The sequence below is a fragment of the Kogia breviceps genome, chromosome X (genome assembly GCF_026419965.1).
Source record: "Kogia breviceps isolate mKogBre1 chromosome X, mKogBre1 haplotype 1, whole genome shotgun sequence".
Classification (NCBI taxonomy): domain Eukaryota; kingdom Metazoa; phylum Chordata; class Mammalia; order Artiodactyla; family Physeteridae; genus Kogia; species Kogia breviceps.
This window is the reverse complement of record NC_081330.1, coordinates 42,588,455-42,604,297: the sequence shown is the minus strand read 5'-3', so window position 1 is coordinate 42,604,297 and position 15,843 is coordinate 42,588,455.

Below are 15,843 nucleotides of genomic sequence, written 5' to 3'. Positions count from 1 at the left end.
GGCTCAGTAATTGTGGCTCACCTGCTCTAGAACACAGGCTCTGTAGTTGTAGTGCACGGGTTTATTTGCTCCATGGCTGTGGGATCTTCCTGGACCAGGGCTCGAACCCATGTCCCCTGCATGGCAGGCAGATTCTTAACCCCTGCGCCACGAGGGAAGCCCATGTTTTCTTATACTCTAATTGCAGATAAAGAAGTAGACCAGCCATGGCCATTTGAATTTTTGCAGTACACTGTCATCTTTCAATAGATAGGGTAATGGCATCAAATATCTTAAGAGTGGATTCCTGGTTTTATGGCTTTATCACTTAGTCGTACCACAAGCTACATGACCGTGGCCAGGCACATCAACTCTTCCAAGATTACATTATCCATATTCAAAAGGAGAATGGCAATTTTTTTAAATTTTATTTATTTATTTTCAACAGGTTCTTATTACTTATCTATTTTATACATATTAATGTATACATGACAATCCCAATCTCCCAATTCATCCAACCACCCCCCCACCCCCACCCCCACTTTCTCCCCTTGGTGTCCATACATTTGTTCTCTACATCTGTGTCTCTATTTCTGCCTGGCAAACTGGTTCATCTGCACTATTTTTCTAGATTCCACATACATGTGTTAATCTATGATATTTGTTTTTCTCTTTCTGACTTACTTCACTCAGTATGACAGTCTAGGTCACACACATCTCTACAAATGACCCAATTTTGTTTCCTTTTATGACTGAGTAATATTCCATTGTATATATGTACCACATATTCTTTAACCATTCATCTGTTGATGGGCATTTACGTTGCTTCCATGACCTGGCTTTTGTAAATAGTGCTGCATTGGTGTGCATGTGTCTCTTTGAATTATGGTTTTCTCTGGGTAAATGCCCATTAGTGGGATTGCTGGGTCATATGGTAATTCTATTTTTAGTTTTTAAAGGAACCTCCATACTGCTCTCCCGAGTGGCTATATCAATTTACATTCCCACCAACAGTGCAAGAGGGTTCCCTTTTCTCCACACCCTCTCCAGCATTTGTTGTTTGTACATTTTCTGATGATGTCCATTCTAACTGTTGTGAGGCGATACCTCACTGTAGTTTTGATTGGCATTTCTCTAATAATTAGTGATGTTCAGCAGCTTTTCATGTGCCTCTTGGCCATCTATATGTCTTCTTAGGAGAAATGTCTATTTAAGTCTTCTGCCCATTTTTTAATTGGGTTGTTCATTGTTTTAATATTGAGCTGCATGTGCTGTTTATATATTTTGGAGATTTATCCTTTGTCCATTGATTTGCTTGCAAATAGTCTCTCCCATTCTGATGGTTGTCTTTTTGTCTTGTTTATAGTTTCCTTTTCTGTGCAAAAGCTTTTAAGTTTCATTAACTCCCATTTGTTTATTTTTGTTTTTATTTCTGTTACTCTAGGAGGTGGATAAAATAGATCTTGCTGTGATTTATGTCAAAGAGTGTTCTTCCGATGTTTTCCTTTAAGAGTTTTATAGTGTCCCATCTTACATTTATGTCTCTAATCCATTTTGAGTTTATTTTTGTGTATGGTGTTAGGGAGTGTTCTAATCTCATTCTTTTACTTGTAGCTGTCCAGTTTTCCCAGCACCACTTATTTAAGAGGCTGTCTTTTCTCCATTGTACATCCTTGCCTCCTTTGGCATACATTAGCTTACCATAGGTGCATGGGTTTATCTCTGGGCTTTCTACCCTGTTCCATCAATCTATATTTCTGTTTTTGTGCCAGTATCATATTGTCTTGACTACCGTAGATTTGTAGTATACTCTGAAGTCAGGGAGTCTGATTCTTCCAACTCCATTTTTTTCCCTCAAGATTGCACTGGCTATTCAGGGTCTTTTGTGTCTCCGTATAACTTTTAAGATTTTGGTTCTAGTTCTCTAAAAAATGCCATTAGTAATTTTTAGGGATTGCACTGAATCTGTAGATTGCTTTGGGTAGTACAGTCATTATCACAATATTGATTCTTCCAATCCAAAACATGGTATATCTCCCCATCTGTTTTTGTCATCTTTGATTTCTTTCATCAGTGTCTTAAAGTTTTCTGAGCACAGATTTTTTACCTCCTTAGGTAGGTTATTCCTAGGTATTTTATTCTTTTTGTTGCAGTGGTAAACGGGAGTGTTTCCTTAATTTCTCTTTTTAATCTTTTGTTGTTAGTGTATAGGAATGCAAGAGATTTCTGTGCATTAATTTTGTATCCTGCTACTTTACCAAATTCATTGATTAGCTCTGGTAGATTTCTGGTGCCATCTTTACGATTTTCTATATAGAGTATCATGTCATCTGCAAACAGTGACAGTTTTACTTCTTCTTTTCCAATATAGGTTCCATTTATTTCATTTTCTTCTCTGATTGCCATGGCTAGGACTTCCAAAACTATGTTGAATAATAATGGTGACAGTGGACATCCTTGTCTTCTTCCTGATCTTAGGGGAAATGCTTTCAGTTTTCCACCATTGAGAATGATGTTTGCTGTGGGTTTGTCGTATATGGACTTTATTATGTTGAGGTAGGTTCCCTCTATGCACACTTTCGGTAGAATTTTTATCATAAATAGGTGTTAAATTTTGTTGAAAGCTCCTTCTGCCTCTATTGAAATGATCATCCAGTTTTTATCCCTCAATTTGTTAATATGGAGTATCACATAGATTGATTTACATATATTGAAGAATCCTTGCATTCCTGGTATACATCCCACTTGATCCTGGTGTATGATCCTTTTGATGTGTTGGTGGATTCTGTTTGCTAGTATTTTGTTGAGGACTTTTGCATCTATATTCATCAGTGATATTGGTCTGTAATTTTGTTTTTTTCATAGTGTCTTTTTCTGCTTCTGGTATCAGGATGATGGTGGCCTAGTGGAATGACTTTGGGAGTGTTCCTTCCTTTGCAATTTTTTGGAATAGTTTGACAAGAATGGGTGTTAGCACTTCTCTAAATGTTTGATATAATTCATCTGTGAAACCATCAGGTCCTAGCCTTTTGTTTGTTGGAAAAATTTTAATCACAGTTTCAACTTTATTACTTCTCATTGGTCTGTTCATATTTTCTATTTCTTCCTGTTCAGTCATGGAAGATTATACCTTTCTAAGAATTTGTCCATTTCTTCCAGGTTGTCCATTTTATTCGCATATAGTTGCTTGTAGTAGTCTCTTATGATCCATTGTATTTCTGGTGTGTCTGTTGTACCTTCTCCTTTTTCATTTCTAATTTTATTGATTTGAGTCCTCTCCCTCTTATTCTTCATGAGTCTGGCTAAAGGTTTATCAATTTTGATAATCTTCTGAAAGAACCAGATTTTAGTTTTATTGATCTTTGCTATTCTCCTTTGTTTCTTTTTCATTTATTTGTGCTCTGACCTTTACAAATTCTTTCCTTCTACTAACTTGGGGTTTGTTTGTTCTTCTTTCTCTAGTTCCGTTAGGTGTAAAGTTAGGTTGCTTATTTGGGATTTTTCTTGTTTCTGAGGTAGGATGGTATTGCTATAAACTTCCTTCTTAGAAATGATTTTGCTACATCCCATAGGTTTGAGGTCATCGTGTTTTCACTGTCTTTTTTTAACATCTTTATTGGAGTATAATTTCTTTACAATGGTTTGTTAGTTTCTGCTTTATAACAAAGTGACTCAACTATACATATTCATATATCCCCATATCTCCTCCTTCCCTCTTGTGTTCGTTGTCATTTGTCTCTAGGTATTTTTTGATTTCCTCTTTGATTTCTTCTTGATCTCTTAGTTATTTAGTAACATATTGTTTAGCCTCCAGGCATTTGTGTTTTTTACGTTTTTTTCCCAATAATTTATTTTTAGTCTCATAGTTTTGTGATCCGAAAAGCTTCTTGATATGATTTCAAATTTCTTAAATTTACTGAGGGTTGACTTGTGACACAAGGTGTGATCTATCCTGGAGAATGTTCCGTGTGAACTTGAGAAGAATGTGTAATCTGCTGTTTTTGGATGGAATGTCATATAAATATCAATTAAATCTATCTGGTCTATTGTGTCATTTAAAGCTTGTGTTTCCTCATTAACTTTCTGTCTGGATGATCTGTCCATTGCTGTAAGTGAGGTGTTAAAGTCCCCCATTATTATTGTGTTACTGTCGATTTCCTCGTTTATAGCTGTTATCATTTGCTTTATGTATTGACGTGCTCCTATGTTGGGTGCATAAATATTTACAATTGTTATATCTTCTTCATGGATCAATCCCTTGATTATTATGTAGTGTCCTTCTTTGTCTCTTGTAATATTCTTTATTTTAAAGTCTATTTTGTCTGATATGAATATTGCTACTCCAGCTTTCTTTTGATTTCCTTTTACATGGAATATCTTTTTCCATCCCCTCACTTTCAGTCTGTGTGTGTCCCTAGTTCTGAAGTAGGTCTCTTGTAGACAGCATATATATGGGTCTTGTTTATGTATCCATTCAGCAAGCCTGTGTCTTTTGGTTGGAGCATTTTATCCATTCACATTTAAGGTAATTATCAACATGTATGTTCCTATTACCATTTTCTTAATTGTTTTGGGTTTGTTTTTGTTGGTCCTTTTCTTCTCTTGTGCTTCCCACTTAGAGAAGTTCCTTTAGCATTTGTTGTAGAGCTGGTTTTGTGGTGGTGAATTCTGTTAGCTTTTGCTTGTATGTAAAGCTTTTGATTTCTGTATCAAATCTATCCTTGCTGGGTAGAGTAATCTTGGTTGTAGGTTTTTCCCTTTCATCACTTTAAATGTATTGTGCCACTCCCTTCTGGCTTGTAGAGTTTTTGTTGAGAAATCAGATGTTAACCTCTGCAAGTTCCCTTGTATGTTGTCATTTTTCCTTTTTTGCTTTTAATAGTTTTTCTTTGCCTTTAATTTTTGTCAGTTTGATTACTATGTGCCTTTGTGTGTTTCTCCTTGGGTTTATCCTGTCTGGGACTCTCTGTGCTTCCTGGACTTGGGTGGCTATTTCCTTTCCCATGTTAGGGAATTTTTCGACTATAACATCTTCAAATATTTTCTTGGGTCCTTTCTCTCTCTCTTCTCCTTCTGCAACTCCTATAATGCAAATGTTGGTGTGTTTATTGTTGTCCCAGATGTCTCTTAAGCTGTCTTCATTTGTTTTCATTCTTTTTTCTTTATTCTGTTCCACAGCAGTGAATTCCACCATTCTGTCTTCCAGGTCCCTTATCCATTCTTCTGCCTCAGTTATTCTGCTGTTGTTTCCTTCTAGTGTATTTTTCATTTCAGTTATTGTCTTGTTCATCTCTGTTTGTTTGTTCTTTAATTCTTCTAGGCGTTTGCTCTTTCATTCTTCTTGGTCTTTGTTAAACATTTCTTGCATCTTCTTGATCTTTGCCTCCTTTCTTTTTTCTGACATCCTCGATCATTTTCACTATAATTATTCTGAATTCTTTTTCTGGAAGGTTGACTATCTCCACTTCATTTAGTTGTTTTTCTGGGGTTTTATCTTGTTCCTTCATCTGGTACAAAGTCCTCTGCCTTTCCATTTTGTCTATCTTTCTGTGAATGTGGTTTTTGTTCCACAGGCTGCAGGATTGTAGTTCTTCTTGCTTCTGTTGTCTGCCCTCTGGTGGATGAGCATGGCAACTTATATGACTTCTTAAGTCTGTTGATTGTGTTCCATTCAGATAATGTATATATAGGGCTTAGCAGAACACTTGACAGTGATGATATATGGATAATTATGATCATAATCATTGACTTATCAGAATTGAGCATCAAGAGATCTAGGGTTCTTCCTAGTTTCTATTGTTTAAAAATATATTTTGCAATTTCCAAGAAGTCGCTTTAAACCACACTGTGCTTTAGATTGTGTTTCAGTCCAAGGGAATAATAACCCCTGTCAGTACTATTTACCATAGGTGGTTTAAGGAAAATGTAAGTATTTAATGCATCTCAAACCCAGTACCACTTTTTTAATGGGTAATTGCCAATTGAAGTGCTTAGGGTGTCCAGAAAACTTTCTAAAGGGCCCCAGGCAAGGATAATGAAAAAGCCAGTTCTCCCTCCATCAAAGGACAAGACATTAGCCCAGGTTCTGCCCAGACAATCCTGAACAGAAAACAACTGATAGGTTTAATTGGTGTGCCACTTATACAGACAGCAACTGGGAAGGGTGCAATGATAATGCACTTAACATCTTCCTCTAGGTGGACCATTGCTGGGTGAAGACCCAGAACAGCAGAAACTTTTCAAAAGAAGAATTTTAAAGTAATATTTTCCTTCTAATACCCCTACAAGAATATTGAAAACAGGCTTCTCATATTTTTAATTTGCAAAGGATGTAATTTCTGGTATATTGTAGATATACCAGAAAGATATGTTTTACATATCATTTTTCCAAATCTTGGCATTACAAGTATAGTTCACTCAGTTTATGGAAAATGTTTAGCATATGACTGAACAATTGGAAATATAGTTCTCATTGAAAACAATTTCAAATATGAAGAGAATTACCATTTATAAGTAAAAGTCTGACTTCATTTGTCAATTTCAGTAAATGTATAAATGACACTCTTGTATCTTCCTTCTGAATTCCAAATCTAATATTAATCAGTGGATAGTAACATAGAAAGCAAGGTAGAAGAAGCCCACTTTGTGGTCTCAGAACTATCTCCCAGGATCCATGCAGTTTCAATAAGAGAGACACTATTTTTGAGTTCTATAGTTTCCACTTGTTTCTTTCTTTTTTTTTTTGCTGTACACAGGCCTCTCACTGTTGTGGCCTCTCCCATTGTGGAGCACAGGCTCTGGATGTGCAGGCTCAGCGGCCACAGCTCACGGGCCCAGCCAGTCCACGGCATGTGGGATCCTCCCAGACCAGGGCATGAACCTGTCCCCTGCATTGGCAGGAGGACTCTCAACCACTGCGCCACCAGGGAAGCCCTGTTTCTTTATTTTAAATCCCACTTCTTTGCTGAGATTTTCATTTGTTTTAAGAGAATTTGTAATTGCTTCATAATTACTTCTAGGATGGTCACTTCAAAATTCTTGTCATTATTCCAACATTATTCACTTCAGCACTGGAATCTGTAGGTTGTCTTTTATTATTCAAGGTGTGATTTTCTTGATTCTTGGTATTGTGATCTCTATCATATCCTGGGAATTTTGAATACCACATTATCAGACCCCAGACCCTATTTATCTTTATTTTTTTGTGTGATTCTTGGGGGTAACACAGAGTGACATGTGTTATATGTTCAGATTCCTATTCTGATTCCACCCTAGCAAAAGTGGATTACTCTGTCACCCTGCCTCAGTGGTAGCTGAACTCCCACCCCAGCACTGCCTACTTTTCCAATGAATGAGAGGCACCAATTCACAACATTTTGTTGCCTCAGCATGGGAGTATAAGCTCAGTTCCCCTCTGGGCATTGGTGACACCAAGGAAGGGGGATGGGAATGTCAGACTGAATAAATTGTGGTTGCCTGCAGGGCTGGGGGAAGAAGCTTGGCTAGCTTGCCACTGGTCTCTGAGACATCAAGGGGGAAAGCTGAGTGCTAAGCAATGCTGCCTCCCACTACCGGGCTTTGTCTTGATGATGGGTGGAGGTGAGGCTCAGCTCTCAAAAGGGCCCAGCACACAAAGAGGGGTGAGGGAGAAAGTAGAGTGTTGAGTAGTCCCACCTGGTACCACCTCATTAATGCCGGGTGGATGTGGAGGTTCAGCTAACCACTGGCATCACTGACACCAGAAATGTGGTTAAATGGAATGCTTACTAGTACCAATCTGCACTGCCTCCTTCAGTGTCATTGTTGTTGAATGGGGACAGAGCCTTAGGTTGCTGCTGGACCCCTCTGACTTTACCCTGATGGGTGAATTGAACTTTCGTCACCTGCTTCAGATAGGCAGGGTGGCAGATTAGACCCCACCCGGGCCTCTGAAACCTCAGGGATTAGGGTAAAATTTTTCCATTGGTGTTTGTCTGGAGAGGAGGGGCATTATTACCAAACAGGTTTTCTGTGTTTAGACTACCCACTTCATGATCCTTTGGCTAGATTAATAGACTTTTCTTAGAGCTTTGTGTGTATCATTGTTGGTGGTTCTGAGTTGGAGGCTTCTGCAGTGCCCTATCTGGGACATTTTGGAGGAAATAAGAAAACTGAGGGAACTTTACTCTTGTTTCCTTGTTCAAGTCCCAAGGACAGTAAGCAGTTCGTCTTCTGCTTTCTACCCTTTACATTTTCCTTTGCTTTTTTGCTATGCTATAGCCAGGTTGTTGTTATGATGTTCTCAAGCTTAGCTGGCACTGGAAGTTTCAAGGAAATTGATTTTAATCATTTATTTAATGTGAACCATTTTTAAAGTCTTTATTGAATTTGTTACAGTATTGTTTCTGTTTTATGCTTTTGGTTTTTTTGACTGCGAGGCATGTGGGATCTTAGCTCCCAGACCAGGGATCAAACCCGCCCCCCTCCCCCTGCATTGGAAGGCAAAGTCTTAACCACTGGACCGTGAGGGAAGGCCCAAATCATTATATTTTGATGACTCTGGTGAGCTTACCAGAATCTGCTCATCTTTTGATCACCCACTGGATTCGAGAGCAGTTCCTCAATAGGAAAATGTAACATCAAGCTTGCCTTTGCAGTCCTTTAATTCTCCTTGGACTTCCTGATGCCTGAGCTGCCATGGCCCATGATGGGCTCTTTCTGAAGTGTGGCAGATCAAATTCATTTTCTGTGTTTTCAGGTTTCCAAGTACAATGCTCATTTAACTCTCTAAGTTATATATTATTTTTAAAATATGTTTCTCTGAGTAGTAACACAATACTAGTTGCAAACCACTGAGTTTTGCTTATTCAAGTTTTCTTTACCAGTGAGAGTCTAAAAGACCTGGTCTGGTTTGCTGATGGAATTCATGAATGAAAATTTCAGCTACAGAAAAGAGACTGGTAAACTGTTCTCTCAGTTTAGAGACTGGTGTCCTACTTTTGATAACTAGGTTCAAGACTGGAAGCCTGTGAAACCTTCAAAATGTGCAAAAGAGTATTATGGTTTTTTGTTTAATGAATTCCATGGGTTGAGAAAGGTGTCATGAAATTCTTGAGTGAATGTGAAAGAATGGCGAGAGTATTATATGAAGAACACATAAAGTTCCTATATGAATGAGTAAAAAGACCAAGTATCCATTCTCTGTCATCTCCTTGTAATGATTTTTTTTCCTGCAGAACTTGTTTGCATATGTATTTGCATCTGATTTAGCATTAGACTCATTGGTCAGGTTGTGGAGCTGAAGCTTTGATCTCTCTGTCTGTGAATCGGTAAATGAAAAGCTTTTCTTCCTAAGATTGTGAGGGTTTAATATTTTTTATACTAAAAAGGATTTAATAAGTCTGATTATTTTCTTAAAATTATCATATCCTAGTTTGTTTGGCTTATTGCATCTGAAAAATGTTTAAATAGTTATAATAAAAAGAAATACAATAAGTTCCAGAGAAGAAACTAATCTTCCACTACTTTCAATTTGCTGGCCTTTCAATATAAGATCAATATACAGAAGTCACTTGTCTTTCCACACACTTCCAATGAGCAATCTAAAATGAAATATAGAAAACATTTCCTTTTACAACTGTATCAAAAAAATAAAATACTTATGAGTTAATTTAACAAAAAACTTACAGAATCCACATCTGAAAAATACAAAATATCGTTGATAGTTATTAAAGAAGATCTAAATAAATGGGAAAATATCATATGATCATGGATCCAAACACTTAATATTATTATTAGGATGGCAATACTCTCCAAATTGATCTACAGATATAATGCAATGTCTGTCAGAAACACAGCAGATTGCTTTGTAGAATTTAACAAGCTAACTTTAAAGTGCATACATATGGAATTACAAGGAACTCAGATTAGTCAAAACAAACTTGAAAAAGTATAAAGCAAGAGGACTCCCAGTTCTCTATTTCAAGGCTTACCACAAAGCAATGGTAATCAAGATACTGTGATACTGGCACAGGGATATACATACAGCTCAACAGAATAGAAAGGGGAGTCCAGAAAGAACAACAAGTACCTTTAGTTAAGCAATTTTTGAAAAGGGCTTCAAGACCATTCAATGGGGAATAAGAATAGCCTTTTCTGCAAATGCTGCTGGGACAACTAGAGAGCAAAAAAATGGAGCTGGAACTTTAATCTCACATGAGATACAAAAATTAACACCAAATCGATCAAAAAACTAAATGTGAGATCTAAATCCATAAAATTCTTAGAAGAAAATATAGGGGTAATTCTTGATAACCTTGGATTTTGCAAAGAATTATTAGATATGTCAACAAAAGCACAAGCGAGAAAATATAGACATTAGGGACTTTATCAAAAGTGAGATTTTTCTTCAAAGGACATCATCCAGAAAGTGAAAATAGCACCCACAGAATGGAGGAAACTATTTGTAAATCATATATCTGATAAGAGACTTGTATCCTTAATATGTAAGGAACACTTACAACTCACTAATAATAAGACAACTAACCCAATTTTTAAAACTGGGCAAATGATCTTAATAGACTTTTCTCCAAGCAACATATTAAAATGGGCAATGAGATACTCAACATCATTAGTCATTGGGGAAATTCAAATCCAAACCACAATGAGATACCACTTCAAACCCATTAAAGTAGCTGGAATGAAAAAGTCAGGTAACACTGAACATTAGTGAGGATTCGGAGAAATCAGAACCCTCATACACTCCTGGTGGGAATGTAAAATGGTACAGCTACTTTGTAAAACAGTCTGCAAGTTCCTAAATGAACAAACAGAGTTACCACACAACCCAATAATTCCACTCTAGGTATATATCCAAGAGAAATGAAAACATATATTCACACAAAAATTAGTGGGAAGCAGCCGCATTGCACAGGTAGATCAGCTCGGTGCTATGTGACCACCTAGAAGGGTGGGATAGGGAGGGTGGGAGGGAGGGAGACGCAAGAGGGAAGAGATATGGGAACATATGTATATGTATAACTGATCCACTTTGTTATAAAGCAGAAACTAACACACCATTGTAAAACAATTATACTCCAATAAATATGTTTTAAAAAATTACGGAGTAAAGTTTATAGCAGAATTATTCATAATGGCCAAAAGTGGAAACAATCCAATTGTCCTTTGACTGACTGACAGTTAAACAAAGTGAGGCATATCCACACTACAGACTATTATTCAGAAATAAAAAGGAGTGATTTACTGATATATCCTATAACATGGATCAACATTGAAAATATATACTAAGTGAAAGAAGCCAGTCACAAAAGACCACATATTTTATAATTTCATTCACGTAAAATGTCCAAAATAGGCAAATCTATAAAGATAAAGTAGATTATTAGTTGCTTAAGGCTTAAGGGATAGGAGTATAAGCGGTGACAGCTCAAGGGTTGGGTGCTTCTTTTTGAAGTGATGAAAAAGTTCTAAAATTGACTATGGTGGTGGTGACTGTGGATATCTTAAAGACAACTGAATTTTAGAGTTTGGGTGAATTTTATGATATGTGAATTATATCTCACTAAAGCAGTTAAATACACAAACAAAACAAAACAAAAAAACCCAAGAGACATAAATCTATATATTTCAAACAAAATATATTTCAAATAGACAATTTTTATAAGCCTATATCTGTTAAAGAAATTGAATCAATAACTAGTAACTTTTTAAAACAGAAAGCATCAAGCCCAGATGGCTTAATTGGTGATTTATACCAACACATTTATGTAAGAAATTAGAGTAAGTCTCTATAATCTCTTCCATAAGATAGAAGCAGAGAGAGTACTTCCTAACTCAGTCTATGAGGCCAACATTAACCCAACACAGAAACCAGACAATCACAGTTACAAAAATAGAAATCTACAGACCAATATTCCTCATGAAGATAGATGCAAAAATATTCAACAACGTGTTAGCAAATAGAATCTAACAATATACTAAAAATTATACACCATGACCATGTGGGATTCATTACAAGCATGTAAGGGTGATTCAACATTTGAAAATCAATAAATGTAATCCTTCAAATCAACAGCATAAGGAAGAAAGCTCCCATGCTTATATTAATGGATGCAGAAGAAATATTTGACACAATATATTTGTGTCAAATATTTGACACACACCCATTAATGATAAAAGCTGTCAACAGACTGAGAATAGGGTGTAATTTCCTCAAATTAAAGGGCTTGAGGACACGTGCAGAGGTCACCAATGTTAGTAAGAGACAATGATGAATGTAGGCAGTCGCCAGCTAACAACTTGGGGAAACAATTCCGATGGCACTGTCTGAAACCAAAAATAGAAAGAAGTAATTAACAGTTCAGGGTTGTGAAGCCTCTCTCTCTCTATCTCTCCCTCCTTATCTCTTTCCTCTCCTTGTCCTGGGTAGCTCCCACCCAGAATATCCAGACTCCCTTCTCCAGTGGCACAAGTACCAGCATTTCAAACCCATGGTACAGGGCTTTCTTACCCCCTCTCCCTTCCTCTAGGTCTCCACTGAAGGCTGTTGAGAGAAGAGGGAAAGATCTGGGAGCCCGGGGCTCTGCTACCTCACTGGGGGTCCAGCACTCTAACAAGACCTGGACACACCCCAGGGGTGGCCCAGGATGCTGGGGCAGAGAAGACAGTGAGGCGGGGCTGAGGAGGCAGGGAGGGAGATGGAGGGGGATGAAGACAGAAAGGAAGTGAAGGTAGGAGGGGAGAGATGAGAGACATAGGGGCACAGAGACAAGGGAGAGAGAGAAAACGAAGGGAAGGGAAAGAAGCTCTCCCGTGGTGGGGGTCAGGGAAGAAGAGAAAAGAAAGGGGAAATGGTGCCTCTGCTGCATCCCTTCCCTTCACCTGCCCCTGAATAGCCCTGGTGCCCCAGGTAGGAATGGAAAATATGCACAATTTGGGCTGGTGACCCATTGGATGCTGGTTGAAACTTTGTCACCTGTGTGAGCTCAGCCCGACTTTGGCATGGAAAACAGAGCAGCCATGGGGGCAGACCTTCCCCAGAAGGAGGAAAGGGTCAGATCCCAGGTCAACATGTGGCTGAGGATCTGTGGCCCCCTCTTATGATCACTATCTTCTCTGCTGATGGCCCCTTCACCTGTCTGAGTTGATTCTTTATCTGAGGGGTCATACCTATCTCAGGCTGCCCAGGGCTCCTGTGAAGGACCAGGCGGGATGATGTGACATGTGCAGGGAGGGATGAGAAGTGTTCCTGAGAGACCTGTCCTGCTGTCTCTTCTACCACCTCTGACCTCTGCCTTCTACTCCTGCCTCAGGAAGCCCTCTGATCACTGTGGGGGGTGGGACCCACATCTGGCCCCTTGACTCAAAGAACACTGCTTTTCCCAAGGAGGGTCCAGCTCCTGGCATTGGGCCAGAGAAATGAATGTCATTATGGTAGCTAAATAGAGCCTCAGCCCTTAGCCTGGGGAAGTAAAGCCCCCATGTCAACCTTGGATTGAAAGGGAGACACTTTAGGAGCAAGGCAAGGAGTGCCCCTCTCAGACAGAGGAGGAAAGCTCTATGTATGGGTTAGGTAGGCCTGCCTCAATATTAGACTCCAAGAAGGACAGCAGAACCTCTAGCCCCCATACTGTCAACTTGAGGCAAACTGAGGTACTGGTGAGGAGTTGCTCCATCTTCTAGGCAGGAGTTTCCTCCTTTGCCTTTAGACAATCTCCCTGGTCCTTCTGTAGTCAGCCTGATCCATGTTTTCACTTCTCTGAACCTACCCTTAGAAGACTGAGAATATTAACTCCTAGTAATGAAAAGGACAGATCATCAACTTTTCCTGCCTCCAGCAAAGTACCTAGCATTTCTACATAAGACTAATACAACTCCTTCTGAGATACCTCACCTATACATTCTCTGTACTGTGCCAAAGTACTCACTGTGATCTCAGACCACCTCCCTGAGGTTCCATCCTCCCAATTCTACATCTCTTTCTCTGGAGGAATTATTCCTCTCCACATGTTAACATAGATATGATCTTGATAATGCCTTTGGTTCATTGAAAAGAATTTTCCTGAGATGAGGCCATAGGCTCAGAGCTGGTATTATGGTAGGGGGTAGAACAGATGGTATAGAGGGCAGATTTGTCTCCCTGACCCTAAATAGTAACCATCACTGTAACTCTTCTTCCATCACTCTAAACCCTTGAACTTAGGCAGCAACAAACTGTACGTGCTGGATGGCCTGTTGCACATTATACAGATGGACCCCATAGTCAAGATCCTGAACCTCTGCCAAACTGAAGTGAGAAGAGGGAGCCAGATCAAAGTTGCATTGAGAGTGGAGGTGGGTAGTGGTCCTCACAGTGATGACAGGAGGAAGGTGAGGGTACCTGTGTGTGGGGGGGGATTGGGGAAGTGGAGAGAAGGAAGGAGTTCATGAATGTTATGAAAGTCCTCTACACATGTTCACTTTACTGATACCACCACTATAATAAATCAATTAATTAATCCATGTATTCCTCAGACAGCCAAGATGGAGAAAGGAGAAGAATGAAAGAGTTAAATGTTTGGCCACCTATTCTACTTGCTGACACGTTGCACTCATAATGACTACACAGGGGCCCATTTGGAAATCACTCATTGCTGTGTCTCCATCTTGCTCCTGGTAGGATGAAACATGTATACCAAAACCGTTGTGTCCAGAACAATTGCCATACTTCCCTGGGTAAACATCCTGGGATTTGCTCTTCTTTGAAATGAACTAACTTGGTCATTGTAATCTGATTTGGGAACAATACATCAATGCTCCAAATGCCAGAACAAAGTCCTAGGAAAATATCATAACCAATGAAGCAAAATCACTGAATTTTATAATCTAAAAAGAAGTATTTCACAGCTCTAAAAATGTTGGAAAACTCACTATGGTTTTATTTTCTGGGATATGAGAGATTGGGAGGATCCACAGCCCAGGAGAAAGCAAGCACAGTGGGAAGGACGTCGGCTGAGGGATAAATATATGATGTTAGTTTGGGCTCTGCATTTTTCATGCTGGGTCACCTGGGAACATTCACTTAATATCTCTAAACCTTACCTTCCTTTAATACTCTAGGGGCATCATAAAATATGCCCTGAATGTTTGGTGCTGTGGTTCAAAGATCAAAGGTAAATTTTCTACTTGAAAGAACAATTAGAAAAATGAAAAAGAGGTCTGAAGAAAATATACAGAATGTAACGTGAAGAGACAGAATGATGGAAAGTAGCAAAAGAGAGTGGGTGAGAGTTAAAGGGAATATGGTGAATAAATCTAATACATGTTTAAGTAGAGTCCCATAAAGAAAGAGTGGAGAATTATTTGATGAGACCATGATTGAGAAATATCCAAAGTAACCAAAGACATCAAATTGTTATGACCATATTAATAAGAGAAAAATACTTTAAGAAAAATATTACTGTAGAAGAGTACTTCAGGTGCCAAACTCAGAGGAAGACATGTTTGCAGAGTCCTTGGTTTTGGTAGAATGACTTTGATTCATTCTACCAAATAATGTTCCTGAACTGAAGAGACTGGGGTTCATTTCCACAACTAGTCTTAGTGTTCCAGCTGTGTGTCAGACCTGAGCCTCTGAGGTGGGAGAGCCAAGTTCAGGACATTGGTCTACCAGAGACGTCCTGGCCCCATGCAATATCAAATGGTGAAAGATCTCTCAGAGATCTCCACCTCAATGCTAAGACCCAGCACTACTCAACGACCAGCAAGCTACAGTGACGGACACCCTATGTGAAACAACTAGCAAGACAGGAATATAAAACCACCAATTAGCAGAGAGGCTGCTTAAAATCATAATAAGGTCAAAGACACCCCATAACATACCACAAG